A 7,177-nucleotide genomic window follows, 5' to 3' on the forward strand; every position below is an offset into this window, starting at 1 on the left:
AATGAGAAAATAGTAAAATGATTTTGGTGGTGCCTTTTGACTCTCAAGTAAATTGGATTTAAGTGAGGCAGAGTTATGTGAAATCATCAATTTCATTCTCTTCCAGAGTCATCAAAGTCCAGTGACAAAAGTCAAGCTGGCTGGTGACGGCCCAGGATATAGGGGATAACCTTGGGATCTTTAATGTCTAAGCAAGATCTAAAGGCTCCATAGCACCTACTTCATCATGGTCTGTTGCAACAAAATGTTTACATCTGCCTCCTCCACTGGAGAAATCTTCACTACTTGGGGTAGACACTCCCCTAACTCATCAGTGGGTTACAGATCCCTTGGTTTTCCTCAACCTGGAAAGATGAAGATAATTTTCCACAGTATGGCCCCTGTACATGCTTCAACTTCTTGGAGACACAGGTAAAATTGGGATGGATATGAAGGGTGGGTGAGGAACCCTGAAAAGCCTAATTTCCTCCCTCCCTCCCTCTCTTCTTCTTTCCCTCTCTCCCTCCCTTCCTTTCTTCCTTCCTTCCTTCCTTTCTTTCTTTCTTCCTTCCTTCCTTCCTTCCATGCCCAAGCATGTAAAATCTGGCACTTTTTCCTTTCTTCTTCCTCTGTTTGCCAGGAAATGAATGACAAGACCAGTTGCTAAGTTCTTAGGTTCCCCACCACCACCACCACTACCACCAAGGTTAAGCTTCAAGTCAGCTTTTACACTCCTCTCTTTCACTCTTATCAAGAGGCCTCTTAATTCCTCTTCACTTTCTATCTTCTGAGTGGTATCTTCTTCATATCTGAGATTGTTGATATGTTTCCTGGCAACCTTAATTCCAGCTTTTGATTCCTCCAGCCTGACATTTCACATGATGTATTCCACATATAAGTTAAATAAGTAAGGTGACATATACAGCCTTGCATATACCTTTTCCAATCTTTAACTAATGATTTGTCCCAAGATTGATTCTAATTGTTGGTTCTTGGTCTCGGATCCAGCTTCTAACCTGTGAATAGCTGGAAATCAAACCAGAGCAGGCTAGAGATAGGAAAGTCAGGGCACAGAAGTTTAACTAATTTCAGAGTGAGAAAATGGGGAGTTTACTTCCTAAGAAAGAAGGCTTAATGCTGCTAAGGCTGGGGCTGGCTCACAGCACAGCTGTTCCTAGATGTTGAGTAGTTTTTCTGGTCAGCATTTCTAGGGACAATGTAGGTGTTTTGGGGGCCGTGAGAACAGAGCTTGTCTCAAGTTTTGGGGGATTGTGGCCACACTGTGGGGCACAAACCCAGAGTTCTATGACATGCACAGGAGTGTAGTCCCTGTCAGTGACAAGGAATAGGAATTGTGACCATGTAATGGACGGCTCTGAGAAACAAGGGAAGCTAAATTCCCTAGTGGACACCTCGTACTGGCCCAAGCAATGTACTTTGTCAGAGGGTGGTATCCTCCTGAGTGCAAAGGATTATGTGCCAAACCCAGGGTACAGCCCGCTTGCTAAGCCTTAGCTCTGGAAAACGGAGGAACTCCAAAGTATTTTGACAGTCTGCATACAGGTTCCTCAAGAGACAAGTAAGATGATTCCCTTTTCTTTGAGGACTTGCCACAATTTGTTATGATCCACACAGTCAAAGGCTTTAGTGGAGTCAATGAAGCAGAAATAGATGTTTTTTTCTGGAACTCCCCGTCTTTCTCCGTAATCCAACAAACATTGGCAGTTTGGTCTCTAGTTCCTCTGCTTCATTGAAAACCAGCTTGCTCTTCTGGTAATTCTTGGTTTACACATTGCTGAAACAGAGCTTGCAGAATCTTATGCATAACCTTTCTGGTGTGTTGAATAATTTGAACATTCCTTGGCATTTTTCTTTTTTAGTATTGGGATGTAAACTGATTTTTTTTATTTTAGCTTTTTATTTACAAAACATAGGCATGGGTAATTTTTCAATATTGACCCTTGTAAAACCTTGTGTTCCAAATTTTCCCCTCCTTCTCCCCACCCTCTCCCCTAGATGGCAGGTAGTCTAATACATGTTAAATTTGTTAAATCCAATATATGTATACATATTTATACATTTATCTTGCTGCACAAGAAAAATTGGATCAAGAAGAAAAAAAAAACCTGAGAAAGAAAACAAAATGCCAGCCAACAACAATAGAAAGAGTGAAAATGCTATGCTGTGGTACACACTCAGTTCCCACAGTTCTCTCTCTGGGTGTAAATGACTTTCTTCATCACTGAACAATTGGAATGGGTTTGAACCATCTCATTGTTGATGAGAACCATGTCCTTCAGAATGTACAATGATCTCTGGGTTCTGCTCATTTTACTCAGTATCAGTTCATGTAAATCTCTCCAGGCCTGTCTGAAATCATCCTGCTGATCGGTAAACTGATTTTTTCCCCCCAACTTAGTGGTCACAATGGTATTTTCCAAGTTTGCTGGCATAGTGAGTGCAGCCCTTTTAACAACATCATCTTTTGGGGTTTTAAATCTCAGCTGGAATTCTATCACTTTCACTTGTTCTTTATTCTTTATTCTTAGAATTCTTTATTCTTAGAAAGCTAAGGCCCACTTGACTTCATTCTCTTGGATTCTGGCTCTTGACAGCAACCGCACCATTGTGATTATCAATGATGTTAAAGTATTTCTTGTATAGTTCTTTGGTGTATTTTTGCCATCTCTTCTTTTCTACTTCCATTAGTTCCCCATCATTTTGGTCTTTTTCTCATGCCCATTTTTGCATGAAACTTTTCTTTGATATCTCCATTTATTTATTTTTAATACACATTGCTTTATGAATCATTCTGGGAGAGAAAAATCAGAACAAAAGGGAAAAACCTTGGGAGAAGGAAAAAAAAAACAGAAAAAAGAAGCGAACATAACTTGTTTTATATTCAAATTCCACAGTTCTTTTTCAGGATGTAGATGACATTTAATTTATTGGGATTGCCTTTGACCCTTGATATCTCTACCTTTCTTGAAGAGATCTTTCATCCTTCCCTTTTGATTTTTTTCCTATTTCTTTGGATTCTTCATTCAAGAAAACCTTCTTATCTCCTCTTGATAATCTTTGAAATTCTGTATTCAGTTGGCATCTTTCCCTTCTCCATTACTTTTACTTTTTGCCTTTCCTCAACAAATTTTTTTAATTAATTTTTTTTTTTTTTTTTTGGTGAGGCAATTGGGGTGAAGTGACTTGCTCAGGGTCACATACCTGTTAAGTGTTAAGTGTCTGAGGCCATATTTGAACTGAGGTTCTCCAGATTCCAGGGTTGGTACTTGTAGAGGGCTGAAATGATGATGATTGACTTAAACAAGGTGCTAACTTAGTAGAATTGATAAAACAGTGATTACCTAGTTTAGCATGGTGATTAATAATCCTCTAGTTCAATATGATTGAATTAATCTTACAACAAATAATGGTTCCCTAGTGATATAATGATTGGCTTATACTCAGTATAATGAATGGATTTAATTGTAATAGAGTATTTAAGAAGATCAGAGTCAGACCTAGAGGGGGATTGAATAAGGCTTGGAGATAGACTCAGAGAAGAGAGAGGACTAGAGGAGGGAGCTCAAGCTCTCGGAGCCAAGGAGAGACATTCAATCCATCTCCCACCTTTATGGTAGCTGGAGGCTGGAGCATAAGCCCTAGGATTCACAGACTTCAAGACAGAGGCTGTCGTGGTGGTCCTCCTACCTCCCCCATAGAAACTAAGACACATTCTGAAGGGCCTCCAGAAAGCTAGCCCAGGCCCCAGGCAAGGAGAACAGACCATGAAGGAAGTCATAAAGAATTTGGACTTTTATCCCTGACCATTCTCATGGCGATTTCTCTGCTGAAACGAAGACTGTTCCAAAGACCTCCAGAAAACCAACCAGAACACTACAGGTACTCTATCCACTGTGCTATCTAGCTGTCCCTTTTCCTCAACTATTTGTAAAGCCTCATTAGACAGTCACTTTTTTTTCTTGTTCTTTTTCTTTGAAAATTTTTTTTGTTGTTATTGCTATATTCTGTACAATATTACAAACCTTTGTCTGTAGCTCTTTAGGCATCTTTCTACCAGATCTACTCTCTTAAATTTATTCATCACTTCCACTTCATATTCATAAGGTATGCGTACATATATGGTCTGATGGTTTTCCCGCCTTTCTTCAATTTAAGTATGAATTTTGCAATAAGAACTCATAATATGAGCTAGTTAATTCCCAGTCTTGTTTAACTGACTATATAGAGCAGGGGTCCTCAAACTACAGCCATGGGCCAGATGCAGCAGCTGAGGACAATTATCCCCCTCACTCAGGGCTATGAAGTTTCTTTATTTAAAGGCCCACAAAACAAAGTTTTTGTTTTTACTGTAGTCCGACCCTCCAACAGTCTGAGGGACAGTGAACTGGCCTCCTATTTAAAAAGTTTGAGGACCCCTGATATAGAGCTTCTTTACCTTTGGCTGCAAATTATATAATCAGTCTGATTTCTTTATTGATCATCTGCTGACGTCTTATTTGCAGAGTCACCTTTTGGGTTGCTGAAAAAAAAATATTTGTTATGTCCAGTGCTTTGTCTTGACAAAATTATTTGTCTCTTCCTTAATACATTTGGGTCTCCAAGACCAAAACTGCTTTTTATTACAGTTATTTTTTGATTTCCTACTTTAGCATTCCAATTCTCTATGATGAAGACTTTCCTAGTCCCTCTTAATTCTGGCATCTCCTCTCTCTTATTTATTTCCTTTTTATCCTATATGTAGCTTGTTTGTACATAGTTGGAAATGCATGCAGACATATTGGAATAGGAGATAGATAGATTTGAGAATTATCAGGACAGAGATGGTAATTTAATTAATGGGACCTGATGAGATCATCAAGTGAGATAGGATAGAGAGAGAAGAAAAGAGACCCCAGGACAGAGCTCTAATCCATGGTTAGAAGTGTGATCTGGAAGAGGATATAGCCAAGGAGACAGAGAAGGAGTGGGCAAAGAGACAAGAGGAGAACCAGGAGAGAGTGATTTCCTGAAAACTCAGCAAGAAGAGAATATATAATTAACAGAATAAAAAGTTGCAAAGGAGTCAAGGAGAATGATAACTGAGAAAAGATCATTAGATCTGTCAATTAAGAGATTACTCACAAATTTGAAGAGAGAATTTTTAGTGGAATGATGAGGTTAGAAGCTAAATTGTTGGAGTTTAAAAAGAGAGTGAGAAGAGAGGATAGAGGTAACCTTTTTAAGGAATTTAGCAACAAAGATAGAAAAGATATATAGCAGGGATGGATCAAATGATCCTTTCTCAGGATGGGAGGGACATGAGCATGTTTGTAGATAGAAATGAATGAGTCAGTAGAGGAAAAGATTGAAAATAAGTGAAGTGGGGATGACAGAGGGGGCAACCCATTGGAGGAGACAGAATGGCATGAAATTTTTTTTTTAATTGAAGTTTTTTATTTTCAAAACATATGCATGGATAATTTTTCAACACTGACCCTTGAAAAAACTTGTGTTCCAATTTCCCCCCCTTCCTCCCCTAAATGGCAAGTAATCCAATATATGTTAAACATGGTAAAAATATGTTAAATCCAACATAGGCATACATATTTATACAATTATCTTGCTGCACAAGAAAAATCAGATCAAAAAGTTAAAAAAAATGAGAAAAATAATAAAATTCAAGCAAACCACAACAAAAAGAGTGAAAATTCTATGTTGTGATCCACCCTCAGCTCCCATAGTTCTCTGTCTGGGTGCAAGATGGCTCTCTTTATCACAAGATCATTGGAACTGGTCTGAATCATCTCATTGTTTAAAAGAGCCACGTCCATCAGAATTGATCATTGTATAATCCTGTTATTGCTGTGTATAATGATCTCCTGGCTCTGCTCATTTCACTTACCCTCAGTTCATGTAAGTCTTTCTAGGCTTCTCAGAAATGATCCTGTTGGTCATTTCTTACAGAACAATAATATTCTATAACATTTATATACCATCACTTATTCAGCCATTCCCCCATTGATGGGCATCCATTCAGTTTCCAGTTTCTTGCCACTACAAACAGGGCTACCACAAGCATTTTTGCACATACAGGTCCCTTTCCCTTCTTTATAATCTCTTTGGGATATAAGCCCAGTAGTAACACTGCTGGATCAAAGGGTGTGCAGAGTTTGATAACCCTTTGGGCATAGTTCCAAATTGCTCTCCAGAATGGTTGGATCCATTCACAATTCCACCAACAATGTGTTCCAGTTTTCCCACATCCCCGCCAACATTTGTCATTATCTATGAAATTTCTTGAACAAGCAGAGGATGCTTGGATAAGAAGCAAGACCACCTCTTCATGTGAGATAGGGTGAAGGGGAAGATATTGGCAGAAAGGATTAGAAAAGTGAGTATTTCCTCTTCAAAAAAGAAGGGAAGTGTTGATAGATTTTCTCAGGGAACAAAATAATCAGTTTAAAATTTACAGAAATTCTGTAGGAATTAAAAGATCTCACTTAGCAAAGCAAGAACAAGGGCTAACAAGAAGTATATAGCATTGGGGTTTGTTGGATGTAACTTAACTTTTTTTTTTTTTTTTTAGGAAGAATCACTTAAACAGTGCTCCATGGATGACATCCATATGAATTAACCCAACCTTATGTCAACAAAGAAATGTCGAATAAATGGCTAAGTCATGCAGATTTGTTAATAAAAATGGAAGAGGAGGACAGTTAAGTAACAATTCTGGATCAGACATTGCCACCAGAAATGTTAGAAATTTTATCCTTAAGGAACCCAGACTTATTGATTGGTACAGATTTACAGATTACAATGAAGTGGTGAAAACTATGAACTAAATTATAGCAGGCTGCAAAAATTTAGCATCGATCGAAAAGGCTCAATTGAGTGGCTACAATTATACACCATGAACTTTCTATCCTTGATAAAAGTAACAAATGACAAATCCCTGTCCTACAAATGTATCCACCCCTGCCCCAAATATCTTTAAAAATTCAGTGAACAAAATGTCCTGGTACAAAGCGTTATTATAAGCAGAACTGTGGTCAGTAATTTCTTGGATATAGCATCAACATATAAAAAGTTAGGAATGACATTTTTAAAAAGCTTTTTCTTTTCAAAACATACACATAGATAATTTTCAATATTCACCCTTCCAAAATCTTGTGTTCAATTTTTTTCTCCCACTCTTATC

General features: G+C 38.1%; 1 protein-coding gene across 4 annotated transcripts in view; it reads left to right on the forward strand.

The window, feature by feature from the left end:
* The window catches only part of LOC100915694 (cytochrome c oxidase assembly factor 7), a 34,710-nt gene that overhangs the window by 27,460 nt on the left and 73 nt on the right, over window positions 1-7,177 (forward strand). For 3 of the 4 annotated variants that reach the window (XR_004234276.1, XR_004234278.1, XR_004234279.1), the window contains 2 exons: window positions 107-411; window positions 6,566-7,143. The gene's annotated coding sequence lies outside the window, so the exon portion shown is untranslated. Of the gene's footprint in view, window positions 1-106; window positions 412-6,565; window positions 7,144-7,177 lie in introns of those variants that run through there. The other variant, XR_004234277.1, reaches the window with a different exon arrangement.

The sequence above is a fragment of the Sarcophilus harrisii genome, chromosome 4 (assembly GCF_902635505.1).
Source record: "Sarcophilus harrisii chromosome 4, mSarHar1.11, whole genome shotgun sequence".
NCBI classification, from domain to species: domain Eukaryota; kingdom Metazoa; phylum Chordata; class Mammalia; order Dasyuromorphia; family Dasyuridae; genus Sarcophilus; species Sarcophilus harrisii.